Source organism: Rhamphochromis longiceps, linkage group LG5 (genome assembly GCF_057381845.1).
Source record: "Rhamphochromis longiceps isolate RC_006_pf linkage group LG5, R_longiceps_female_GT1.1, whole genome shotgun sequence".
In the NCBI taxonomy this organism is placed as follows: domain Eukaryota; kingdom Metazoa; phylum Chordata; class Actinopteri; order Cichliformes; family Cichlidae; genus Rhamphochromis; species Rhamphochromis longiceps.
In genome coordinates, this window is record NC_140561.1 from 11,998,547 (window position 1) to 12,026,355 (window position 27,809).

At 40.6% G+C, this 27,809-nt stretch overlaps 1 protein-coding gene across 3 annotated transcripts in view; it reads left to right on the forward strand.

The window, feature by feature from the left end:
• cdh4 (cadherin 4, type 1, R-cadherin (retinal)) overlaps positions 1-27,809 on the forward strand; it is a 232,468-nt gene that overhangs the window by 35,109 nt on the left and 169,550 nt on the right. The gene's annotated exons all lie outside the window — the stretch shown is intronic.

The following is a 27,809-nucleotide window of genomic DNA, read 5'->3' on the forward strand; positions in this document are numbered from 1 at the left end:
ACAGCAGTGAAATTTAATACATTTATTATGAAACCGGGACTGTCAGGTAGTCGCACAAATACACGCGCAAACACACACACACACCCGGCTTGTGCCGTTCCCGTCGTTATTATTCTGTCAACACCACATTGCTGACGAGCAGTTGGCCTCCCTAACCTTTGCGATTGTTTTGATTTGTCATTTGTGTAGTACATACAGCATGATGAATATTTTACCTTTGGTCAGCCCAGAAGTAGACGCGAATGAGGCCTGTAGAGAATAATGCGGATCCGTGTAGACAGCTGTATCCTTGTTCACACTGATGTCCCACATCAAACAAATAGGAGACAGAATTTGAATGCAAACATGTACGAGCCGAGCCGCTTCGAGGCTTCCTGTAAATGTCAATGTGCGTTTATGCATGAAGAGAGCCGGCAGGTCCTCCTGATAATTTCTGCCATGTAATTGTATTTGCGCAACTCACCTGTTTGCTGGGGGAGTGATACTGGCACTGTAAATCAAATTATGTCGTTTATTCCGCTTCTAATGAGTGATTTAATGATATAAGTGTGTTGGGCTAATGCCAACCTGCGGCCATAAGAAAACAGCGTTCTGCTAGGGCTGACTTGAAAGCCAAATGAGTGCTATTATTACTTGTGTGCTGCATGAGTGGTCATGATGAACAGAAATTAATCACACAGCCTTCCTCCAGACTTTGGTGTTTGTTTCTTTAGTTCCTCCTTCTGTCTCACACGCGCGGCTTTTGTTGATATTCACTTCTTGCATTGGGATGTCTCTGAGTCTCCTTTTAGCTGTGAGATAGCCGGTCGGTCTGCCTCCATAATTTCTGAGGTTATTGTTTGTAACCTCTCTCTCCCATCACTAATCTGTCCACATACCAGTTCATCAATTATAATTACCAGCTGTTTCCTTGTAATAATGCCTCATAGTCAGAGATAGAGCAACGATGTGAAAACACATCGGCTGTATTAAAGATCGGCGTTAGTTACTCTACCAGAATATTACAAGCCTTGGGCTTGTATGGCATACAAACTGCCACCAGATGAAGAAAAATGCCTAGTTTTATTATCACATTTCCCTCAAGCAGCTTAATGCAATTTTGCGTTCATCATGCTCCTGTAAACTTATATTGGATTTGCACTGTATGCCATGAGATGATTAGCAAACTTGCACACTTGAGATCAACACTCAAACTTGGGAAAAGCTGCTCAGGTACTACAGTTGAGTAACTTCATCAAACAGAGGGGTGACTAAAAAGTGTTTTCTCACCGTCCAGCCTTAAAGAAACCAAAAGGGGGTTCAGTAATGCATCTTTTTCTCTGTTGAGCTGAGAGGAAAGTGAGAGTAAATGACTATCGATTGGCCAGCCGCAGGGTTGGGGTTCGTGGCCTGCTAACTGCTAGTCTGGATGAGTGGCTATTATTAGCATTGCTCAACATGTCGTGCACGACCCAGGTAAGTGGCTGTCCCTGACAAATGCTGTTTGCCAACCCAGTCCATTATCTGTGGGAGCAGGATGACCGCTGGGCCTCACTGCTAATATGCAAGGAGATGCTTATCAGTTCAAATTAAGAGGAGGCCTTCCCAGAGACCAAGCGATGTAATTGTTTTTGACAAGCCACAGCCCTCCAGCCTTGAACCCTCCAGAGAGAAAATAGATGCAACTCTTCACATGGGTGGAAGCAGAGGGAGAAAGCTGAGACCAACGCTCATGTAAGATGGCTTACATCATAGCGTGTTGAGTTAATTATCGATTTCATCTAATGGTCCGTCGCAAAGATGTGGATAAGATCGTTGTTACATGTGATCTGATATGCTGTCAGATCTATTGTGTTTTCTAATGACTTGTCAGTGATTCATCCGATGTTTCAGATTTCACATATATATATATATATATATATATATAAATGTTCAGCTTATATGTAAATGACTGACAGCCAGTTTGTGAGAAATAACACATTATATGTCATGACTTGATTGTGCAATCAAAGTGCCTTGTAATGTGTCAGTGAACCATAATCACCCGGTTTTAAAAGTGAAGTCTTGTGTATCGTCTTAATAGTGTGTGGTCTGCTAGCTACTTTAAATATAAAGCCCTGTTTTTGCAGTGTTGAACAATCCACGAGGTTTTGCAGTAAAATGGGCCATAATTTGCCTGACATATTTATGTATGACTGGTGTAGTTGCGCAGCAGACTTTCCAGGAATGTTTCTATGAATACATCTCCATCCAAGTGAACATGTTTAAATGCTCCTGATTCCCACACTGTGAGGGCTACAGCGCTGACAGTATAGGTCAAATGTAACATGTGACTCTTTTGAATGTCCGTCTTTGAGGGGATTTGAAAACATGCACATATTTCTAGTATTTTATCCATCCATTTCGGTCGTTCATTCGGTTGTTCCCAACTCTGTGAGAACCTGGCTCTGCCCTGGGGCCTCCTCTCGGTAGAACATGCCTAAAACGTCTTGCCTATGAGGCATCCATGATGCATCCAAATCACATGCATGAACCAACTAAACTGGCTCCTTTCGATATTGAGGAGCAGCGGCTCAACTCTGAGCCCCTCTTGAATAATCGAGCTCCCCACCCTATCCCTAAGGGAGGCAGCCAACCTTTGAAGGAAACTCATTTCCGTTGCTGGTATCTGCGACCTCATTCTTTTGGGTAGAGCTTGTGACCATAGGTGAGGGTAGGAACATAGACTGACCTGTAAATCGACAGCTTCACTTTTATGCTCAGCCCTCTTCGATGCATCCAGGGTTGCCGGACCATCTATTTATCAATCTTGCACTGCACTCTCCCCTCACTTGTTAACAAGCCCCCCCCCCCAAAAAACAAACAAACAAACAAACAAACAAACAAACAAACAAACAAACAAACAAACAAACAAACAAACAAACAAACAAATTAAAATTAAAGTTTTACACTTGGTGTAGCAACTCATCCTGGACTTGGAAGATGAGATTTGAGATAAAATTTGCTTACCTGACTGGTTAACAGAGTCTTCTGAGATGTGAAAACCACTCACACAGTTACAGATATTGCACATCAGCAATCTCCTCTCAGCGAAAAGTGCTAAGAAAGATCAGGTTGATGGGCACAAATACCTCTGACAGTCTGTCCCTCAGGGAAATGTGTTTACTAATTGTTTGTTTTTACTGGCTATGGTACACTCCATTTGTCAGTATTTATGACTTGGAAAGACAAAGCGACAGCTGGTGCTTGAAGAGACGGGACAGAAATGGTATGTCTTGCAAGATTGCACATAACTGCTGTTTCAGGTGTTGCTTTAGAATTAAAGAGAAGAGAAACAACAGGGTGTAAAAGCGAGACAAAGAAGTGAGAGGATTAGAAGATGCAACGATATGCAGCCACTGAAACACAGGTACGAAACCTCTTGACTAGACATCCCTCTACGAGTCACAGTATGGGCTGTCTTTTTACTGCTGATATGTAAAATCTGAAATTTTAGTGTCAGCGCTCATTAGTTTGTTTTTCTCATCTCGGTGCCAAGAAAACAGACCCAGTTTTTTGCATTTCCTTCGAAATTTTTTTGTTGAAGTTGCTTTTTCGCTTGAGCCATATGGTCGGGCCCTGTTGCAAGCTGTTCAGCTGAATAGGAAGACAAAAGTTAGGTACCTAGAGACATCATTAAGGCTGAGGAGGCCTGTTTTAAAAGTTTCAACAGCTTTGAATAGAACATACTTGTTGATTTGGGTTTTTTTTTTTTTTTTCCAAAAGTGTTTTGAACCTTACAAATCAGCTACCTGTATCTGTATGTGCCGGCATAATCATCAGAATTAAGTGCGAAATTCTGATGAATAAATGCTTTTTTGGGTTTTTCATTTTTAGTTACCGTTAGCTCTCTGGTAATTGTCAAAACTTTGATCGTGTTTGGAAAAATAGGCTCCGAATGATGACAGCTGATGGGTCTCAAAATGTTAACATTTATCACACATGCACACACGCGTGCACGCACACACGATGTCCCTAGCAGTCTCTCTCCAACGCTGAGATCTGAAACCGATTTAATATCTGTCATGTCCCCATTAAAATCAGAGCGTTAATTACACCTTATAAAAAGCCTGTCATGTTTCATAATCCCACAAGCAGCAACAATTCAAACTCAATCAGCCACACAGGTCTAGCATTGAATTAGCGCACTGTCAGTCTGTAATTGAATAGTTGTCCAGCCCAGGCGTGAGGCTGCCAGTTTAAACATGTTTATTATTCCCCATCTAGATCTTATATCTGACCTTGAAGCTTTAGAGGCTCATTCTTTCTCCTGGCACATGGTTTGAAGGAGGCAGTGAGCTGCCAGCGTGCCAGAGGACAAGTGCTGTGCTGCGCACGGTTGAGATGCAGATCACGTTAGGCTGCCTTTGGCTAGTGCTCACACATCTGACCTGGTTGTTTCTCCCTCGGTTCATCTGTTTGTTCTGCTTCATTCTGTCCACCTACATACAGCAATTTATTTCCTGTATGTGTCTTCGTCATTAGTAGTTGTATATTCCCCACGGACCTCTTCTACAAAGCAGAAAAAGAAAAAGGAACGCTGAGAAGAATATGTTCCTTTTAATAGTTCAATTCCTACTCTGCATGTGCAACAGGATACAAACTAGAAGCACTTGTAGTTTCAAAATAGAGCTATCCTCCAAAATCAAAGCACTTTTACTTTAATAACATCCTTTAGGTTTAGTAGTTGTAGGAATATTTTTCAAATCCAAGTAAGTATGTGTGCTAAAACAAGATTCTGCAACCACACTAGCAAGATTTGCACTTACAGTATGTAAATTTTGGACCTGATCATAGTGTTTGATCAGATTATTATAAAATGAATGCATCATGTTAAAGGGTGGGAGTGTGCACCAAATCAAATGATAAAGGATTCCTGTAGATATAGATTTGGTGTGAAGCTCAAAACCAAAAAATGGACTTCATTCTGTAATTAGAGATATAAAAAATCCTCTGTCTTGTAGATCAAAAACATTTTTAGCTCCTTAGCTCTTTCAAGACAATCCTCCCCCTGTTGATCAGTGATTAGAAAATTTGAGAAATTACTGCGAGGCTTTTGCCGTCCTTGGTCAGACACAGCGGTTCCCCTTCACTGCATTTGTAAAGCAGACTCTGAGGCTAGAGGGGAAGAATTGGGAAGGTCAGAGAATGTGAAGTGCACACAAGCAGAAAATGAAAAGAGAATCAGGTGGACCACTTAGACTTATCACCTGGCTGTGACCTGCCCATAGCCTCCGTGGCAAAGGCAGAATAGGTTACAGTGTAAGTAGCTGTCATGTTGATGTCTGTGGCTGATCGGGAGGAGGGGTTAGGGTGAAGGACACATCACACTGGTTTCAGATATCAAAAAAATCACTTTGACATGATTTAAGATGTCACACGTAGTCATCGTAATTTTTTTTAAAATTTGGAAGTAGATCGTTAATTTTAGAAGCGTTGAAATCGTCAGCTACAGCAGAATTATACAGTGACAAGTCATTAAATCAAATTTATTTTTCTCATGTTTATTTGTTGCCCGAGTCATTGTTAAATATTGCATCTACAAAAGCGGCTTCCATTTGAATAAAAAATGAGCTAACCTAATTAACAGAAATGGATCTAATTAAAATGTTACGTAAATAATGTTGTAGGGAAAAATTCGCGAGAGCTGGTGAGTTCTGTTTTTCTTGTGCAGTTCAAACAAAAACATGATCTAAGTTGACTAAGATGACCTCAGGTAACAATGCATCAGTGTGAGGAAGGTTAAGAAGTCATTCTATAAAGTTTGGGGCTGTAACAGTCCACTGAGAGAAATTATAAGCAAAACAAAAATAGATCAGTGCAAAGAGCCAAAAGCAAAGCATTAAAAGTAGCAAAAGAAAAAAAATGAAAAGGGATTAAGAGATCCTTCAACCATTGTGGCTGCAGTGAATGTCATTGTGCATCCATCAGTAACAAAGACCAGGGTGAATAGAGATGGCAATTACGCAATGGGAGCCGGGAAGAACTTTTGCTGTTAAGGAACAGGGCCTTTGCCTTAGAGCATCTGGGCAAGCCCGAGGGTCTAAGACCTACTCTTGACAGATTAGACCAAAATTAGATTTTATTTGTCAAAAATAATACTTTTGACCATAATTCCTTATCGTCCCTCTAGAGAAAGTCTCCACGTTGGTTTATCACAATCAAACATGGATGTGGGACGCATTTTTTTTCAAGTTAGCATTTACTTTATTCCCTCACTGCTTCCCGTCTTATCCCCCTGTGTCATTTGCCCCATGTTATGTTCTTTCTTGTGTCTGCATTTTCCCCTTTGGTTATAGTTCTCACCCACCTTTTTTACTTTGGTAGTTTCTTGTGTCTGGTGTCTTGTGTTTAGGTTAACTTCCTATGTGTCTCATTGTCTTTGATTATCTTCACCTTGTTGAAGTGTCTCTTAAACTCCCCTCTGTTTTGGAATCAGTCAGTTTTGGAGTTTCTCGTGGACTTTATGAACTTTTCACCAGCCAAAATAAAAGTTTGCCTTTGGTTTAGATTTCCCGTCTCAATGTGTCTGCATTTCAAGACAAACACAACTGAAGACAAGTATGACAATTTGGACAGAAAATGGATATCTATAAGAAGTATAGCAAGATTGAATATGTTTCAATAAGTTGGTGGTTCTAAAGCAGTTATGCTATGTAAAGTGTATAAAGATGGCATTTAGTGTTTTAGATTAGTTGAGCAAAGTGAAGTCTTGACCTAAATCCATCTGAAATGCTTGGTCATGCGAGAGAGCCCACAAGGGGTAAAATTCCTGAAGGCAGATCCAAAAGGCTCATCAGTAGCTAGGATACATTTACTTGGAGTGATTGATGAAAAATTAGATGCCACATGGTGTTGGCAGGGCTATAAGCTGCATGAGAAGCAGCTGTGAGCTCATGAGAAACACTGTGATGGTTACCAGATTGATTTTCGTAAGTCCTGCTGGGATGATGGTGAATGTTGCTTCAAATGCGTGGGACACTGGTCCTCCTTGAAGAGTTTTGAATAAGTGAAAAACATGGACTGTGATGACTGTGCGCCTAAACAAAAAATCTTGATCTACATGGAATCTCACCTGAAGACACCACGAGATTCTGTTGACCCTTTACTGCCTCAAATTTGCAGGATGTCCAGGAGCTTTTCAGCAAGTGTGTGCATTTGAAAATGTTTCAATACGTTAAGCACATTAATTTGAATTATAAATGTCCTACATAGAACATTAGATGCCACATGGTGTTGGCAGGGCTGCCAAGTTTCTTATTTCTCCACATTTAGAGTTATGTTTGCATGTTTGCAACATATACAGCAAACATCATATGCCAGGCCAACTTACAGTATTAAGTACTGTGTGAGATTATAGCAGTGAGAGCTCTGTTCAGGTCTGGGAAGCCCAATGTCGAGGTTTAGTGCAATGTTTGCATTATCCCCCACCCCGCTCTTTGTTGGAATTAGAGAATTTTATAACTCAACAACCCCAAACAAATTAGTTACCTAGTCCTCATCTTCAAATTCTATTCTCTTGAAAAAATGAAAACACGTGTGTTATTGTGGCTGATTTCCCAGAGTACGTGTCTCTTTAAAACGATGAACACTAAGAATAATGTCATCTTAATCCCTTTAAAAACCTAATTAAGACCCCTTTACATGGTTTATACCCTATGTCAATTAGAGATGGTGTTTTAAATCAAGTGATGGACCTGTTAATGTAATTAGCTAATAATAAGGTTATTCAATTTTAAGTGACAGCTATGCCTCTGTTATCATTGTAGATTGCCTGTGTTCTATGCTATAAACAGACATTTAAGAGATATAGCAGCAGGAACTAAAGCTCCCCACATGCTTATATAGCACTACATCATGTCATTACATTTAATCTTCTCTCTCCCACAGTTTGTGTTTGGCCCTGTCTCCCTGTGCTCTCCTTTTTCTTTTATCTTCACTTTCTTATTTTCCCTCGGCCCCCGGCAGATGGCTGTCCCTCCCTGAACCTTGTTTTAGAGGTTGCTTCCTGTTTAAAGGGAGTTTTTCCTTCCCGTCATCACTAAGTGATCCCTTATAGGGGGGCCATTTGATTGTGGGCTTTATCCCGAATACGGTAGAGGGTTTATCTTACGGTACAAAACTTTTTGGCACTATATAAATGAACCTGAATTAAAATGAATTTAATTCCAAAAGGGGATTCAAATTCAAAAGGGGATTTGCTTATTTTATAAATTACACAAAGGAAAAGGACAAAAATATGCATTAGATGTGGGTAGTTACATTAGTAGATATACATTGGTTGAGGGTGAGGAGGGAAAACTTGGTGTCTACTCATACTAGGTATAGTTGGCTTGCACTGGGTCCAAACATTGTCCCTACTCCACTGCTGACCTGTATTCACGCTGCGCTCAACGATCCAAGCCTGAGTGCCCTTCAGATTGTCTCGATATCTCAACTTCACTCTCTCAGAATCTCTCTAGCTCACTTTCTCTCTCTCACACACACACAGACATACACATATGCTTTTGATAAGGGTTCCTGCATAATATGAGCTTCAGGATTTTCCACATTTTGTGGGTTAATTGGGGACATTTTAACTCTGTGATTTTCACAAAGGCAGCTAAGAAAGTGTTAGAGTTCTGTTTTTGGTTGCCATTAGTGATCACACTACATGTGTCTCGGGCTTAAGCGCAATACACATGCATGGATGTATGGATCCCGTGGTGTTTGTACACCTTCAAACACTTTGAGAGACCTGCTGACCGTCTCTGGCTACTTCGGCTTCCTCCCACATCCCACAGTCACAAAGACATGTGGAGGTATTTTGTCTGTGGATGTGAGGTAGATTAAGTGCATAGAATAAAGCACTGTACAAATGCATGGATAAATGTGGCTTGTAGTCAGGCAGTTTGAGTGGTTGGTAAAGTAGAGAAGTGCTATATGTTAATGCCAGTCCGTTTCCATTCGTAATCCATCTGTACATGCCTTAAGCACACACACAGACATGCACACGCACATGTTTTTGCCCATCACCCTGCATTTTTCTCACAGTAGCTTTGTGTTAGGTGTACAAGAAAGAAAAAGTAACCATGCAGTTTTTTGTAAATTATATAAAACAAAAGAAGTTTAAAGCTACTGCCTACTACGTCTCTACTATTAATGTATGTACTGTGAAACCACAGTGTCTGATCAAAAAGTCTAAATCCTGTCATGGCTTTCACCACAGAAGAGTGTGTGAAAATGAAAAGCAACAGGTATTCTTTTCTGCGATGGTTGCGTAACCCTTGAAACGGTTGCACTGAAATGAGAACCGCTACAAGGAATTTCTTTTGTTTGCGCGCACTAATGTTACGAGAGCTATGATTGGAGATTTATTGTAATCAGATTCCATGTGCGTAAATATAATAACCATGTATGGCTCGCTTGTATATGCAGTGATTTTTATTCTCAGTATGAACAAACAAACTAATTTAGCAAATATGCAAAAGCAAATATGACAGAAAAGCTGAGGTTGATAATATAGCTAACGCTTTTAATTAGCTTCAGTAATGTTTTCGAGGTTCTCAAGGTAAACCTGTGACGTACCCAGAATGATGTTTTGACACCTTTTAATTGCATTTAAAGTCAGAGGCCGTGTAATTACTGGAGTGAGCTATAACTGAGTAGCAAAACGTTTAAATCTTGCACAGGTTAAACTATTTCTCAAAGTATTACCTTTTATTTATTGTACTCTACTTCTTTTAACTGGAAATTTCATTCGGTAGTTACAGATAGGTCTTTTGCTATTGTACATAATGACGCACTTCCCAGAAGAGTTTTCCTTTTTATACCTTCTTTCATCTTGAGGATCTTAATGTGCACATAACATTTCTAATGGAGGCCCTTACACAAGGCAGAGTTTCTTCAAGTGACTGAATCCTGTAATTCTACTTACTGAGACCTTTTGCACTCTTAAAAGTGCTCAGAAGTACAGTGGATTCTTAGACATAATCAGGGATCACAGCCATTAGGAATTTTTACCATATGCATACATGCAATTTTGTTTCCGCCGACCTGCAGCCTAAACCTGAAGACTGTCTTTTGACTGGAAAAACTGTTTCTGTACACCTACACACTCACAGCACCTCTCTCTCTCCTCTCTGTGGCAGTAGTTTTTTTTCCCTGCTGTTGCCCATTCACTCATGGATGAAATGAAGTATCCTGTGCCGTGTGGATGGATACCTGCCCAAGTTAAACTCAGTCTGACAGGTTCTAATGCCCTGGTCAGTGTACTAAATTAGGTATTGGGAGATAGTGAAGGCTTCCTCTGCTACTATTCCCCATGGCCTTGGCCTCTTTTTCCAGTTATGCAATGAGTTCAGGGACTCTTCGGTATTATCAAATGTTGCTAGTGAGGACTCTTCCCTGTAGTTACCTGCCGCACAATGTATAATCTGTCCACACGGTTACAGTGGCTAAATGCATCAAACAGCTTATTGGCTGTGGTGTGAAGTTGGCTGGCTATTTGTGACTTGATTGATTGAGATGGATTTCTGTAGGAGCAGCCTGTGGAAATTTAAGTGTTCAGTGGCGAGCTGAGAACACGGGCAACAGAGCAAATCATTGAGGCAATCGACCAAAAGCTCTGCGGTCAATTTAAATGCGAGAAACCTAATATGGAGACAAAAGTTGCTTTGGTTTGTGTCTTTTGGGGGGTGGGGCTGAACTCGGTTCAAAACTTTTCTGCTCCCCCCGTTCCGTGCACCATCAGCGTGCATGCATCCATCCTTTCCTCCTCTCTCCTCTTGTGCAGTCCTGTGGTAGCATGTTTAGCACTGCTGACATGAACAATGGTACCATTGCCTCTGTCTTGCTGGAAGGAGCACCTCGACAATTCACACTGATTGTTCTCAAATTGCCCGGCTGGGAGAGTCAGTTCTTCTGTTTGATGCTTTAAAGTGCCTCTGATTCCACTGGTGCAGGTATTTCCAGCTTTCACAGATTTTTCAATCCTACCCACCCACCCCCCCACCCCCACTCCCGTGATTTTTAGGGTGAAAGAGTGTAGTAGGGTTTTAGAATATTGACTCTGGAGCTCAAGGAAAACAAAGCAGAGCAAAGAGGAGCCGGTGCACAGGAGTCTTCTTCTCCTTCTGCAGTGTCATCCATCTTAAGCTGAATTCATCACATTCTGCAGTCATTTTTCTGGAGGAAAAAAAAGAGGTTTGCCATCTCTCATCCCAGAGCTTCAACTATTGCACTACAGTGGAGGATGCATTATTCTGCTTTGTTGCGGTTGCTTTACAAATGCTCAGTGTTACGCTAACTCACCTCTACAACTATTATCTGAATAAGCCCATAAAAGCTATGACTGCTTTTTCATCCTTTGAATGATTTGCAATGTTGGAGGAGTTTCCTCTTATCCAGCAAACTTCCTCCTGTTGTTACTCGGAGAAAAATATTTATGCATCAGAATTAAAACCAAAATGAATCTTTGAATAGAATTAAAAACGCTACCTGTTAGGTGCTTCAGCACCCACCACACAATAATAAGATGGTGATCATAATTCTTTTAGTTTGCTTATTTCACTGAGAAGCGATCTGCCGCAACATCTGGTTTCCATCATTTTCTGACACTTTGTGTTTCGAGTGTTAATGGTCTTGATGGTTAATTTTAAACATGGAGATAAAGTGTAACACATCTGTCTAAAATGAAGTTTAATGGAACAGATCCCAGTGAAACAGACATCTGTCACCAAGTGAAAGTCTCCAGATGTGTAATGATAATTGGACCACAGCGGTAGATTTGTCACACATTGCAGCATCTTGTGATGGAGCAGGATGATTCAGCTCCAAGCAGCTTTTGCCACTGACTTGTGATGAGCGCAAAGTCGAGCGTGTTCTGTGCAGTTGGAGTGTCCAGACAGTTGTGGTGATGAATGCATGTATCATCGGAGCTGTGAGTGTGACAGGTCTGCCATTACGTGAGAGTGATAGCTCAAATGGAGCACCTATAATTACTGACCTGTCAACGGAGGCAGCCCGACTGCCTATCCCATATCCATGCACTTTAATTGAAAAACACCAGCTAGATTGCTGCATTAAACTCCTGCGTTGATGTCTGCGAGGCTCTTTGTAGAAATATGACGCGTGCTGGTTAGCCCCTGCAGCAGGTGGTGACAATGATAGTAACAGGACTGGTTGGTAAATGATTTAATTCCCACTCGGCTCTGCTGCTGTGTGGAATGTGAAGGTGAAGCTGTCATGCAGGATGAATACACTGAAAGCACAGACTGTATGTAAAAGATCTAAGTAGCTTCTAAGTTAGAAAAATGAAGCCAATGTGGACGTGCACCCTGTTGACCTCTAGCTGCAAAAAAAGTACTGTGAAGATGAAAAGCAGCCCACATTGGACTCGCTTGGCTGTGACCTCAGTTAATGACTTTAGGAAAGGGCTAACTTGTGATTGGTTACACATGAATTATACTTCTGCGTCAGATCAACACCATTGTAACTTGTGTCATAACTCTATTTTAACTCTACACCACAACCTTCTACCTGATGTGCACGTCCTGAGGAATGTAACTACACATCGGGTTGACGGATACCTCGACTTGATTGATGTGGAAGGTTGCAATGGAGGGATAAAAGGACTTTCCAGTTGCACCATCAGTTAGGATGTAGATTTCCTGCAGGAGTCTAAGTCAAGCTTTAGAGCCACACCTCCTTTGTCATGTCATGTTAAAAAAATGATGGAAACAGTCAAAACGCTCAGCTTAAGGCCTTAAGATTTCACTGTGTCTACTATTATAAACAGTCTGTGATTTTGAGTATTAAAAACTGCACCAGTAGTGTTATTTAAGGCTTACCCATAACATTTTCTTCAGTTTTGGCTAGCCACTCATCCTGTTTAACACAAGAAAGTAGTTTAATGTGCTGCATGTTCTGTGCCACTTCCCATACTGGTATTAAATTTTTGGGTAATGGAGCATCTTTAACTTTCTCTTCTTCTGTGTTACAAAAGTTAATCAGGAAACCATAAAAATGCAAATATCAGTGGAAGATAAAAAATTCCAGCACTACCATCTGCATATGTGTTCCCTAAATGACTAAAAAGGTCATTCAGTCATTAAGTTAAATAAGATTATCAGTATGTTTGCATACACATAACAATGATGCTTTGTCTTTGGGGTCGGTGTTTGTGTCTTCTGTGTATAGTTGAGTTTAGCACTGCATCCATGCACATGCATGTCTTCTGTCCGACCTTTTGGCCTACCTCTGAACCCATTATCTCTGACAACGCACCAACACGAATGCCCTTCACCGTGCAGGCTTATCACCTGCCACTCCTCCCCTGTCACCTCGTCTCAGATTCAGGACGAGCTCGGCTGTTCCCCGGTGCTCCTGTTGACCCTGCCTCTGTGAACAAGACAGAGACCTTTTGAAGGATGTCCCCGCCTAATCCCGCCACCTCACCCTGCATTGACGGCTTGTGTTTATCAGCCGGAGCAGGTTAGGCTTGAGGACACTCTGCATGAGGGAGAAATAAATAGACAGGAAAAATCAATATGAGCTGCATCAGTGGGCTTTCACGCTTTAAGAAACAGGTATTCGGCACATCATTCAGCATAATATCTCACCAGAATGCGTTGTTGAGTTTGAGGTCGAGTTTATTCAGCGGTGGATTTGATCAAAAGGTTTTAATATGGGCTGTATGATGTGCAGTAGCAAGCATCCTTTAGTTTATTAATGTGAACAGAACAATAAAAACAAATCCACAATATCTGCGCCTTTCAGCAAGTTCATCAAGGTTGAGGAAGTTGATAAAACTTTATCAAATTGAGTCAGCATATTCTTCTTTTCACATCCAAAAAGGCACAAAAGGCACTTTTACATTTTCTTCAGTCTTGCTGGGACCACGGTGTAGTCCTCTGGGTTTTGCTGACGGGGCAGAATTAAGCTGAAGCCACTGTTAGGGATGTAAAGCTGCCTGTGTTTATAGGTGACTCCCGTGCTGCAATAAGCCAAGCTGCTGCATCTACATGATGCGCTATCAGATATCGAAGGCTTTTTGTTTTCTTGTTGATAAAATAACCACACCTGCGGTCAACCCTTCTCAGGCTTCACAGCTTCAGACATTTGCCAATATTGTTATACTGCATATCCTGAAGAACAAAAACCCCACAGCAGATTGGTAGGGTAATTGGCTGTAAAACAGCTCTGTAACATAATGGAGGTGTCTAAGTAATCTCAGAGCTGTTAGTGACACACTGAGATGAAATAACCTGTCATAAACCGCTTGGACAGGGTAGTGTGCCACTTAGATAAGATTCAAAAAATGCCCTGAGTTGAAAAGCCCCCCTATGAGACTGTCTTTATGTGTACATTGGATTTGTTCAAAGCACCATCTATATTGATCAGATAAAAGAGCGGCTGTGTAGACAGGACTGAGTTTGAACAAAATTTGAACAACAAATTTTGTTGCTATAGTTTAGCGTCTATGCTCTTCACAGCCTTAGCGTTGTTTTCCTCTAAGCTTGTACGTTCTCCTTGATCTTTCATATTCACTCACACTTGTTGGCAAATAGGTTTAGTCTTTTTTTTGTAATTGCCTACTACCAAAAAAACACAAAGAAAAGAGATTCAATGTCTGCTGTTTTGAACGATCTGAAATATGTGCTCAAACCCCACACTGGACTTCTCTGAAAAGTGAGAAATTAATTAAGCTAAAACTTTAACCATTAAAACTCATTTTTCTGTTCGGGAATGAAGATAAATAATTTCAATTTGATTAAAGAGCTTGCGTCTACTAGTGGAGTAATCATTAAAGAAACATGAAAAAATTATTTTGGCACTTACCAGTATTGTTGGTGGTGGTCTAATGAATTTGTTAAACATTGTATTTGGAAAAACTTCAGTAAAAATGAGTTCCGGGAGGAATTTCTCCTCCTGGAAATCGTGGCCAGGTTACTCTCAAAATTCTCAAACCTTCTTGTGACCACTTTCATGTTGGAACTATTTTCTTTCTCTTGTCTATATCCATTAGCCAAAAGGCTGGTTAGACAAATGGCACTACAGGCCAGGGAAGAGCATGTTTAATTTTGATTTTGTTGAAGCGCCATTTCACTTAAAAAGCCAAAGTAAAGCTGTGTTGTGTTGCATCGGGGTTGTGCAAAGTTACCTGTGGCTCTAGCCTCCGAAATACAGACCAGAGCACGTACATCCCTGCCAAACATGGCACTCCTAACCTCAGTGTGATGAAAAACTAGTTTGAAAGATATTTTCCTGTAAGTCTGAACCAAATCCCCCAGCAAATGCATTCTCAAAACAAATCCAGTGTGCAGTGCTACAAACGTGCAGTGTTTTGCACTTAGGGGTATGTAAAGAGATCTAAATGGATGCTGCAAAAGAATGGCTCTGGCCAGGCTTTCCTTTTTAAGGCCTTTCTGATGAATAGCAAGCTTGGTTATTCTCTCAGTATGAGACTCTAATAAGCCCAGGGACCCAGTTGAGGCCCAAAAGAGAAGTTCTATTTAAACCAATCTAAGGGAGCACGGAGCATGATTTACGATGTAGGACTGACTGCAGTGCTGCTTCTTTCTAGCAGACCCCCCTCTGTAGCCAATCACAGTCAAAACATTCAACACTTCCTGCTATGGCTGACTGTGGACCCTACATGGTACCACTGCTTGCACTGTTGTCACTGCCTCTAATCTATTTGATTGATTATGAGCCTAATCCCCACATAATTCTCTGTGTTTTGTCCCATGCGCTTACTATATGGAGGTACTAAAAGGCTAAAGGCACTGTTAACCATTTCCTGTGTTGCAGAGGGTTCGTTTCCCCCATACATATCTCGTATTGGATTACATATTAGGAAACTATGACCTGTAAAGGTCAGATTTAGGTAAGCCAAGCGTGTGATTTGCAGCTACCATCCATTGATGAATGTCACCGGCAATGGTTATCACTCAAGCTCATGTTGCATGTACTGAAGTAATGGAGCTGTCTTTATGTGAAACACGCTTGACTTTTCCTCAAGGGACTTTCACTTTTAGCAATATGAGAGAGAGCTTGGAGGGAGAGACTTGTGGCAAAGTGCAAATTGCATTGCAGGAAGCAGGTAGAGAAATATCAGTCAAAGCTTATTTTCATACAGTTACAGTATGCTTCTCTTTTCTTAGTAGTTGCATCATACAAACTCTTCCCAGTGGTCATACCCTTGAGGTGATGACAGGTTAAGTCTTTCAACCTGTTGCTATTGTAGAAAAGATGGCACTGCAGAAAGAGTTGTGAACTCTGACCAAGCAGCACGGACAGCATCTGACTTTTGTTCAATCCGGCTCCGAGCAGTGTTGACACAAAATGACTGTGTTGGAGTGGCAGACAGTAAGAAAAAGCCGAAGAGAGGCAGCGTGTTATCAGACCAGCATAGGAACCAAGCCACTCAGAGTGATAACACAGAAAACACATTCACATCAGACAAGCTGCCTCATCCCTGGTCTCCCACTATCTCCTCTCCTCTTCTCCCCCTACTTCTTTTGAAATAGAAAAACAGTCAGAAAATGACAAGTTTGGATTTGCTAGCCCCCGAGTCTGCGCTGGAATGAGGTTGGAAGAAATTCAAGTCCTGGAAGAGAAAGGACAGTCCCTTCATCTGGACCGATAAGGTTTTGTGGGGTGAAGAGGCACCTTTTGTGAACGTGAACACTGCCACAAACTGCTTGAGGATATATTTTTCCATTTACTTTTCTTAGCATACAAAATGAGACCTTCAGCTCAGTCCAAACCTTAGTTAGTAGGTGTTTCATTTCTTCAGATAAATATTTACTTTGCCTAATACAGGTAACTATAGCTTTGCATATATTTTGTGTGTGAAACTCTTTAAGTTAAACTTCTTCATCTTGTTGGATGATATTTCTTCAATTCACACGATAAACCTCCCAGCTAATATTGATACACAGCGATCCATCACCAGACTTCATTAATGTTGGGACCATCAAACGAAAGTAAATAGGACAAATTTAGAAGCACTTCATCGCTCTTATTCGACATGTCTGACTACCTGTCATGCGGCAGTCTACCAACTCAATATCTGTAACAGTGGGGAGGCACTCAGACATGAAAGCAGCAGTATTAAAATGCTTCTTTAAAAAATGGAACAAAGTCACTCAGCGTCTGATGTCTTAAGCGGATTGAGAGAAAATCCAGCTGCCTTAATGTCAGCTCAACTGTCTATGGAGTATAGTGAGTAGTAGGCTTTGTGGATGGCGATGTTAGTGAGGAGTGGACTCAAGCTGACAGCAAGAGGTGAGAGGAGAGGAGGGGGGAGGAAATTTGAGGCTTCTTTTAATGGCGGCAGGTGCATTTGAACAGACTGACTTGGCTTAGAGGAGAATCAGAAAAAACAGGTGCGGTTCAGCGATTGGGGACGCGGGGCCTAAATTCTGCACTCTCAAGGAAAAAGGATTTTAATTGGTTGTGACAGAAAGACATGACAGCACTTCTGCTTGCTTGTCAGAATTATTGCGAATTAAAACGCTTACGGAAAAGGTAGCAGAAGTTTTGACGGCATAACACATCGTTTACATGTGAGTCACTAACGTGTTCGTAAGCACCCTCCTAATTATTTGTGAGTCCGCCTGAAGCGGGTGTACACGTGTGAACGCGGTAAAGGGCTCGACTTAATCTCACAATCGCACCACCAACAGACACCGTGCGGCCGCAGTTTCTAATGCTTGTCCCACATATTTGTCGTGTTGCGGTTTACAAAACAAAATTAATCTAATTTTGACTTTTGTCGAAATGACAGCAAATCGCGTGGATTATGGATCCTCAAGGAAAAACCCAGCAGCTATGAGCACAGAGGAGCGAGGAAGACTTTACTCAGCTGACTTTAACAGTTGGAACCGAGCGAGCTCATTCTTTGCCAGGGAGCTGAATGCATTACCAGTACCAATGCAATATGCAAATTTTGTTAAAGGAAATGTAATTTTCCAGTCCCCCTTGTTGATTGCACTTAATGCAGCTCGCAAAGAGATGGTGATTTAATTCAATATCTGAATGCCACTAATTTAAATCAAGGAGCAGATTAATCTGCGGCCATTGTAATGCATAATGCAAATATTTGAAGCATATGCCTTTAAAAGGGGAGGTAGAAGGGAGCCAGCAGGGGAGGAAAACGCGCCTGTTCTGCAGAAACACCACCTGTGGTCATTTACTTACCTTATACGTCAGCTTATTTCATGTGCATCAGACACATATGTGTACATTAAGCAAATTAGCAACTGTTGGACTAGAATGCATCAGCCTCATAACCAGGTTTACGTACTAAGACTTAGTCTAGTAGATAAAAATTTGAACCAACAGACTAAAAGGAGCAGAGATGCTAACAGCATGTGATGGGTGTCCTGCTGTAAATCTGGCCTAGCGTATAATGTGTGTTAATGTTAGCTGGACCTCCTGGGCTGCTCTAACATGGGGCTGAATTTTATCCTCGGGGATCACCGACTTATTTCTGCCATCCTTTGCACAATCCACCGTATGCTGATGCATTAGGTTTTTCATTATCTGTTACCACTTTTTCCCCCCTCTTTCCCTCCCTCCCTATCTCACTCGCTCACACCTCCCACAGTTCTGGACTGCATCTAACAGGGCATGGTGATTAAAAGAAATGTCATTGCATTCATTAATAATTCCACTGAGTACTGCTGCGCTCACTGTGCTTATTCAGTCATATCGGGCATCTTGGAGTTGTTCAATTGCTGTACCAAATGACACTCTCTGTGCCAGGATATGTTATACAGTCTCTTAGTTTGTGTGTATGGGTTTGTGTGTGTGCTCATAATGTGTGTTCGAGTGTGTTCAACCTCTTATTTCTTTCCTTACTACTTTATGGGTTCACTCTCGATAGACTGTGCAGTGTTACAAAAGAGGGAAATGGGTCCTCACAGCTGGTCAGTCACTCGCTCTCTCCCTTACTCACTTTCTGCTTGGCCTCTTTCTTTTTTTTTTTTTCTCCTCCGCCCTCCTCTTCATCACTATTTCTCTTTTGCTTAGGAAGAAGGCCACAGCTGGCCAGATATCCACATAGAGCTATGCCTGAGGGAGCCCCATGCAGCTGGCGGATAGTGAGGTGCAGTAATGGAAGTGTTGGGGTGACGTAAAGAGATTAAGCACAATGGGGTTTGAGTGGTGCTGAGATTTGAATGTGGTGATATTCATTTTGTGTCCATTTGTTAAGTTAATAGTTCTACTGTGTAAACGGGTGTAACAGCAAATGTGTAGTGACAATGTAATAGGCAAAGTATATCATATGTAATGCTGATATCATGTTCCGTCCAGTTGTGGTTACAGACTCTCTTGTCACCTACATGCACTGAGATGTAGTAGATGGTTGTGAGTGTTTGCAGTTTCAGTAAAAATGATCCCATTGGACCACAGTGTTTTTCTTATACAGTTACCGAAACGTACCCTAGCTTTAACCATGAAATGGTTGCAGACACAAAATGGCTATGATTTTTTTTTTTTTTTTTGTCATAACAAACACCGCCTGAACCAGAAAACACACTTTAGAGTTGTTTTGCAAGGACTTGTCTATATTTATGTATAACAATAAAAACCCACTGTGGCAATTTTCATGTGGGAAGAAAAAAGAATATGTAGCTTGACAGTAAATCTAAGCCTAGTGCAGACTGACTGTATTTTCACATGTAATTTCTTGTGAGCGTGCTGAGATCTCTAACAACGATGTTTCTGTCAGGTGTGTTCTCTCCTCTCGCTGCTTCAATTTAGTGCTATTTCTGGTTGGCACATTGTGGTTGGGTTTAATGAAACACATCTTTGAGCTGTGAATCAGGAAGCCAGCTATTAATACGTTATAATATCCATTGTGTTCATTCATTGTCAGGCAGAGAAATGGACTAGTCTGTCTCGCTGCTATCGCAAGATAACATTGACAGCTGAAGCTAGAGGTGGACACAAGCCTCATAGTAGTCAACATCTGGGCTACACCTGCTGCAGATATCATTTGCGATGGTTAGAGTTTAATTTACCCAGAACTATTACTTAGGCTAGTAAATTTAGATAAAGATTTTCAGTGCTTCAGTAAATAGCAGTGAATTTGTATTAAAGCTGAAAAGTCCCAAAATGTCACAGAAAGTAGTAATTTGCACCTTCCTGGTTGCTTTTGATTTCATCTTTTAATTGTCACAGTGAGTCCTCGTTGCTGTTGTGTTTGTGTGCTCAGTGAGTCAATCAGCGAGTCCAGTAGCTTGTGCAGTTTCTTCGCAGTCCTCCTTCTTACTAAGAACACCGAGTTCTGAGGACGCTTACAAATAACCAGGACAAGTCGAGGCCAATTTATTCACTCAGAGACATTTTAAATGCTTGAACTTAAATGTTGCTAAATAGACACAGAACTTGCTGAATTTCTTCTACTTCACCAGAACTTTTTACCTCTCATTTATCATTTATTTATGTGGATTGAGGTTATTTGCTTATTTTTGAAAGTAAAAAATGTAACAGAAAAAAGTAGCAAAAAACCAAAAAAAAAAAACCCCGAAAAGTAAAAACGAATTTTAAAACATAGCTTTTCGATAGAGCCTGAGATATTTATCAGTGTGTTAATATTATTAGCTAGTATTAAATGTTTATTTTATTTATCTATAATGCTGGTAAATGAAAACTAAAAAAACTAAGAGATGGGAGAAACCACCCTTCAGATAAGTTATGAGTGTTGGGCAGAGTGTAAAAGAGTGAATGAATAAATACACATAACAAATGTTGGGGAATGTTCTGAAAATAAGAAAAGTGTCCAGTATATCAGAATATAGGATTGTTAAATGACCAAATATCAGTATCGGTATCCATGTTATGAATAACATAATTCATCATTCAGGCTCTACTTTATGGTCTGCAGGTATTTATACTTAGCCAGTCAATATCTCACAGCACATCAAATCTCATTAGTTGTGGCAGTCTTATATTTCCTACACTAGATTCAGTTTCCTACCTACCTATTTGATTGCTCTGTGTTGCTGCTGCATTAAGTTACTGCTAATGTCAGTCTAATAATTCCTACTGCTGTTGCTTTATATTAAAAGCGGCCAGAGATGATCACACCACATTTTCGTCACCGAGGTAAATGCTATTCACCTTCAGGTACTACAATATATAGAGTCAATGTTAGATAAATGTATATTACAGAAAGTCTAAGATCTTTATTTACTAGCAATAGTTATGAAAAAAGATGAAAATACAGAACCAGTTGGCGAAAAGAGGAGTTATTAGCAACTCCATCCATCCAATCAATTCTTCTTCAGGTCACTAGCACATTCAGCTCCACAGCATCGAAATAGCAAACGGATCATAGTGCGCCTGCATCTTTGACTAGCCCCACGTGCATGTGTGAGGAGGTGGTAGTGACCTGGTGAAATCTGGGGTCTCTGCAGCAGAACAAGGGGAGGGCAGGAGGAGTCGTCGCCTGCTGCCGCGCTCTCAGCTGGAATTCCATTTGTCCCCTCACCGGAATGAAATGGCATTGATTGTTGGCTCAGATGTCTAGCAGGAGGGTGGGGATGGGAAACAAGGTAGAAGTGGAGCGAGGGGGAAGGGTATGCGGTGAGTTTATTTGTCACAAAAAGAGGCAGATGGGCAGGAAAAGAGACATCTGATGGAGATGGGGAAAAAAAAAGAGAACAGAGGAAAATGCAGAAAAAGTGCAAGGCTTTTGCTAAATCTGTGCTAGCCCTTAAAAGGGAGAAGAAGAAGAAGAAGAGAGAGAGAGAAAGGGGAAAGTTTGGGGATAAAAGAAGCGAGTTTGGGCATCAGTGCTATGGAAGCAGGTGGTGGCGGCAGGCTCATCCTCAGATCTTTCTCAGTAGGATAACTCATCAACATTCTTTCCACAAATGTAACTATTATCACAGGAAAGGAAAGATGGGACCTGGGTGCTCACAGGGACTAGTAGTCATGTACTCACGCCATTGCATCTTTGAAAATGGTTTGCTTCTACTAATTTTTCTTGAACATTGTACCACTCTATAAAGAGAATATAGAAAAAAAAACATCTCTTAATACAAACTGACATTTTATTAGTATATTAAATATTAATTTGGTGATGATGTCTCAGACACATACTAAAGCTGTCCTCATGCTCTTTACTTAGCTCTAATTAGTCAAATATTGTTTAGAAAATCACATTTAGAGCAAAGAAGAACATCCAAGGAGACGATAACGACTCGACATTCTCAGAAACGTCACATATGAACCCCCTCTGCTGTTATTCACTATAGCAATAAACAACTAAAGTATGCATAATGGTGTATAATAAGCACCTTTTCCTGCTGTTTCGTGGCACCTTACTCATGCATTCCAGCTAATGATGAAAAGAAAATCTTTTTCGGTTATTTTCAAGTGTTCGCAAAGCATAAACATTGCGTCACCTTTGACCCCTGTTTTTTTTCTTGTCTATTATATTTGTGCAGTAAATCTAATAGCTGAATGTATCCCCTTTTTACAAGAACTGCAGAAATAAATAATATATTAAATATAGATAGTAGTAAAAATTTTCATTAAACAGTAGCAAAATGTAAGCATAGCTCTCAGAGCACAGGTTACTGCACACAGCTACCCCTTTTTTGCATTTGATAAAATACATAAAGTCTGTCTCCAGGAAAAACATTATTCATGTAAATGATGCTCATGGTTTTGTTCCTTTTTACGACTTTTAAACTGTGCAATGTGTGCTTATAGCGACAGTTAAACTTAGGTCATTATTTTTCTAAATTCCAGCTATTTTTGTGTTTTTAACGTTTTCTTTTCTCGCAATCGATGAAGCTTTGGTCATTGAGGACTTCAAGTTACTGCTACTGATTTAACTGGAAGAAGCAAGACCTAAAGTCACCAGCATTTTCAGCTAACAGTGTTATTGTATAAATGTATGTGTAGCTCTAAACACACAAACTATTTTCTGAAGTTTGATCGGTGTGGCTGAGGGCCACCAGATTTTTAGCTTTGGCATAAATTCAATGTCTGAGGGGGATAGTGGGCTAGACTTTTATTGGAGGCCCTCGGTGGCACAAGACAAAATATTTTCTGCTGGTGTCATCACTCTTCTGAGGCTTGCCACTGTGCTAATAAAGAAAATGTAGGAGAGGCTTGTTGCAGATGTTTTGAAAGAGTATGAACCCAAGTCACGATCTTTTCCTAAATCTAATTAAACAGCAGCTAAGATCAAATGTCTGGTAATGGAATTAGGTTTAACTCACCTGTTTAATGGTTAGAGTCCTTTCATTCTCGCACTGCCAGTTTTCTGATGGTTGTGGGTAAAGCTTATATGGCTGTATGCTCCTCCAGAGCACTCTCCTGACACTAAAAGCGATACCCAGGTGAAACCTATTTTGTTACAAGATTCTAAATGTGAAAGTTAAATTCAGCTAAGCTTTGAAGATGTCCTACTGTGTAAGGTCTACATGCAGACAAGCCCATCTGTGTGTGTTTCAGCTTAAAGAAATCGTGATGCAGGGAATTCTATAGAACCAAAAAGCCTCTATAGAGGACATCAAAGGAAAGTGGTCAAATGTCTGCTCTGGGAAGTGCAACTCCTTATGCTGCAGTCCTCTTTCTCTCTGTCTTTGCTTGCTTTTTTGTTTGCTTTTTCTGTCTGCCAGCCCAGACTGTGGCGTTCCTTCTCGTCTTTTCTCCAGGGAGATTCAGTTGACATGCCGCGGGCTAAAGGATATTTGCTCTGCACATCAAGTAAGCATCATGCTGCTGTTTCTGTGGACAGCCCCAGAAAATGTGAAACAAACAAAAAAACAAACAAACAAAATATATGGATATACTTACTAACAACAATTCTCTATGCTAGAGCGACACGAAGTCACTGGTTTAACGCTGAGGGTTTATTTCCTACCTGGTTAAAAAGGTTGAGCAGGACTATTAGCTATCAGATTTGTTTTGACACTAATATTGTTGAGCAAATAAATGTCATGACTACACTATCAGAGCAATAAGACGCGGACTCATGCAGTCAACACATCCCGACGTCAAATATCACCCACACACACCCAGGCGCAACCAATAATAGCCTATTTATTTTTTATTTACTTACCAAGGATTGAATCTGGCAAGTTGGTTTCCTTATGCATGAATGAACAGCAGTGTGTGTGTGTGTGTGTGTGTGTGTGTGTGTGTGTGTGTGTGTGTGTGTGTGTGTGTGTGTGGGTAGGTAAGCCTTCATAAATGTGAATACATGTCCAAGATTGTGTATGCATAAATGAAAAGGGAATGAGGGCTTAATTACACACACAGAGAGAGAAAGAGCATGTGATAACCTGATGGCTCCACTGCATGGAGAAGAAACATTTCTCCCAGTTGGAACAGAGCCTGGGACTCTGGATAGATTAATAATGAACTGTGCATTTATAATTCTGCTGACTCATTGAGATACAATATCGCTGCAGCAGGGGGCAACATCTGTGGTTTTAGTAATTTATTTATTTATTTAAATTCTTTTTCCTTGTTGGAAAAAGACTCTTGAATAGCCGAGCACGGTGATAGAAGTAATGAAAAGTGAAAGGGTGGGGTTATTACAAGGTCAATCCCATTAAGAATGCCTGAGGATGAATGTATGGGCCACAGCTGCCGGGCATGTTGGGGTGTGCCCTTCATCAATCACCAACTTTTATGGAAGTATGGGAGAGCTGATTGGTTTATTGCCATATTTCTGAAAGACTTAAGTGAATGACAAATTAGGAGGGGGAGAAAAATACACAAAAATATTTTGGTTATTATTAGTAGCAGCAGTGGCAACATTGTAACAGAAAATAATGTTCCTTCATTACCATAAAAATGGGCATTGTAGTTTTTCTTTAAAAAAATAAAAATAAATCCACATTACACACCATTTTCCTACCGTTTATTACACCAGCTGTATTAATCCCCAGCTGAAAATAGTCCTCATCAAATTCGCTATTTACTCCTGTTTCGGCATTCTAAGTTAAAATGTGTCACTTTTATGTGACAATTTTAAACCCTTACATCTGCTCAAGGAATTACCTCTGTCACAGACAGTCCTGGGAATTGAGCGCTGTGGAATAAAACACTGATTATTCGAGTTTTTAATGCCATTTGTGGCAATTTTCAAATAACACCAGCTTTATTATCTTGCTGTAGTGTGTGAAAATTAAGCCTTTGTATACACTTGTTGACTTATAGTCTGATCATATAATATTTGTCATTTGCATATATTTAATAACGGGTTTTGTTTTCCAGTAAAATTATACACCATATTATATGTTATTATATGCATTTCCCAGTAATATATCAGGTGTCAGTTATTTCTTCTAGCAGACAGCATAAGCAGACACAAAGAGAGCTGCTTGAATTCATGAGTATCTCCATCTGTGTAAAAGGTTTTGATGTGAATCTCCTCTGGGAAGCAGCTTAATAATAACACGCCAGCAGAATGCATGCATCTCCTACACTCCTGCACCATGAGTGTGTTCATGATTTAAGAGCACATAATTCAGTTTCTACACCCAAATTGTGTATTAGCTAGGCAACATATTATCCAGCAGTGCAAGTGTTCTAATATGCATCTATAAGACTGCTGAACCAGTACACAAACAGATGACAACTATGATTGTTATCTTTCCTTTTATTGATGTATTGTTAATGCAGTCAGTGCATTGCTTGTTTAACTTAGCCGACATTACATGTATTATGGTATTTTATATTGGCCAAATTTATTAAAACCTTAAACAGACTTTTATGAAGAATACAAAAAACCCAGAACATTAGATGTCTTTCTTTCTGTTTGCAGTTTAAATTCTTGGTTAGCTCAGCTGACAATTATTAGATGTGCCATTATTCTTCTCTGCTTGCTAACAAGTTGCAAATTTCTTTTCGTATTGACCCAGCCATATCAGTAACGCATCCTTCCCTCTCCGCTCGACCACCCATTGGAACCAGCTAGGCTTCAGGGAGAAGACAACCTCTCCAACGGCCAATTACACCATTAATTGCTTATCAGATCCAATTTGGGATTGCAGTAAATGAAGCAAAGTATTCTCTGCTGTCTGTGAGAGAGCCCGTGTGTGTATGAGCATGTGTGTATCTTACTGTGTCAGGCTCAACGCAGTGTGTTGCCCCTGTCATCCCCAATCAGTGGAATTGAAACATCTAATTGCTGAGCTCCCACTCGTTTGCCTTCCAAAACATTCTTTTGTTTGCCTAATCAGGCACTCATACACACCCTAACACAAACACACACACGCACACACACACACACACCCACACACAAAGCCAGAGACTGTGATGCATCAGGGCTTCCTTGTGGATTCACTTACACATGCCACATGCATTTGGAGTGTGAAATATAGAAAGATGAGCAAAAGTGTACATGTGCGCTGACAGGAGGTGATGCAACTGATGAGGAGCATTTCATTTCATAGTCGCTGTCACGGGTGAATGTGCTGCCACATCCTTTAATTAATAAAGGGGCATTAGAGAGCCTCTCCACTCTTAACCTCTTCTGCCTCTAAGTTTGCTTGTAGCGCTAAGTATGGATATCCCTGACAAGATTAGCTCGCCTTTGGTATTTAATTTGTGAGATCTAACTTGTTTTTTTCTTTTTTTCCTTTCATTTGTTTTTCCCAGTGAGCTTCCTTTAGTCTCACTTGTGATAGATGTTTAAATAAATAAACAGCATTGACGTGACTTGGACTCCTATTGATTTTGCTGATCCCGGGCTTGTAACCCAACCAAACTCTAATGAACCGTGCGAAGATTGGGCTAATTTCACCATGACAGGTGAAAAGTTCACCCTTCCGCTCTCCTCTCTGGCACACGATCTCACCTGGGAGAGCACACGTGGAAACAGCATTTAAAGAGTCATGCACACGCACACCCATTCATCAGCAAACACAATAACCTGGCTGTTTACGTGATGTTGCATAGTACCTGCAATTGACTCATTGAAGACGTAACCGTCGATGCGTTCACTGGTGGTGTGTCAATTTTTTGATAGCGTTTCTGATTGATTTATTTTCTCAGGGAAAGTGAATCAATGGAAATCTCATTAAGGTGGAAGGTAAAGGTCACAGCACATGTGTAAACGACTGCCCCGGTGGTTCTTAACACAGTCTCTATGTGGTTTCTGAGATATATAGAGTTTGCGGTGAGGTAAACCAAAGTTTGCTTTGTTTTACAAAGCCAGAATGTTCCAAGCGGATGTAGTGATATAGTGCTGCCACCTCTTGTATTTGTCACAGAAATGGTTGCACAACACAGTGATTCACTCCCATAAAGGATACAAACCACTTAAACCACACAAATTGTGAGGCTTTTTTATCTGGATGGATTTCATTTTAATGACACAAGAACAAGTGCCGGGCTGAGTCATGGTTTGCACTGAAATTGGAAACTGCAAAGTCAGATTTGTAGCATTACTGCATGAATCAATATTTCTATATGTCAAAAATGGCTACATATAGACTCACCATCCACTTTATCAGGTACACGTTGTTAGTACTTTTCTACAGAGCTGCCTCAGTTCATCATAGCATTGATTCAACAGGGTGCTGTGAATATTCCTCAGAGTTTGGTCCATATTGGCTTGATAGCATCAAACAGTTGCTGCAGGTTTGTCGGCTGCACATCCATGAGGAGAATCTCCCGTTCCACCGCATCCCAAAGGTGCTCTGTTGGATTGAGATCTGCTGACTGCTGAGGCCGTCTGAGGACAGTGAACCCATTTGGATGCACTGTAAAACCTAATTTTGTGCTTAATAAAGAATATTAAGTAGACTGAACTTAGTTTTTAT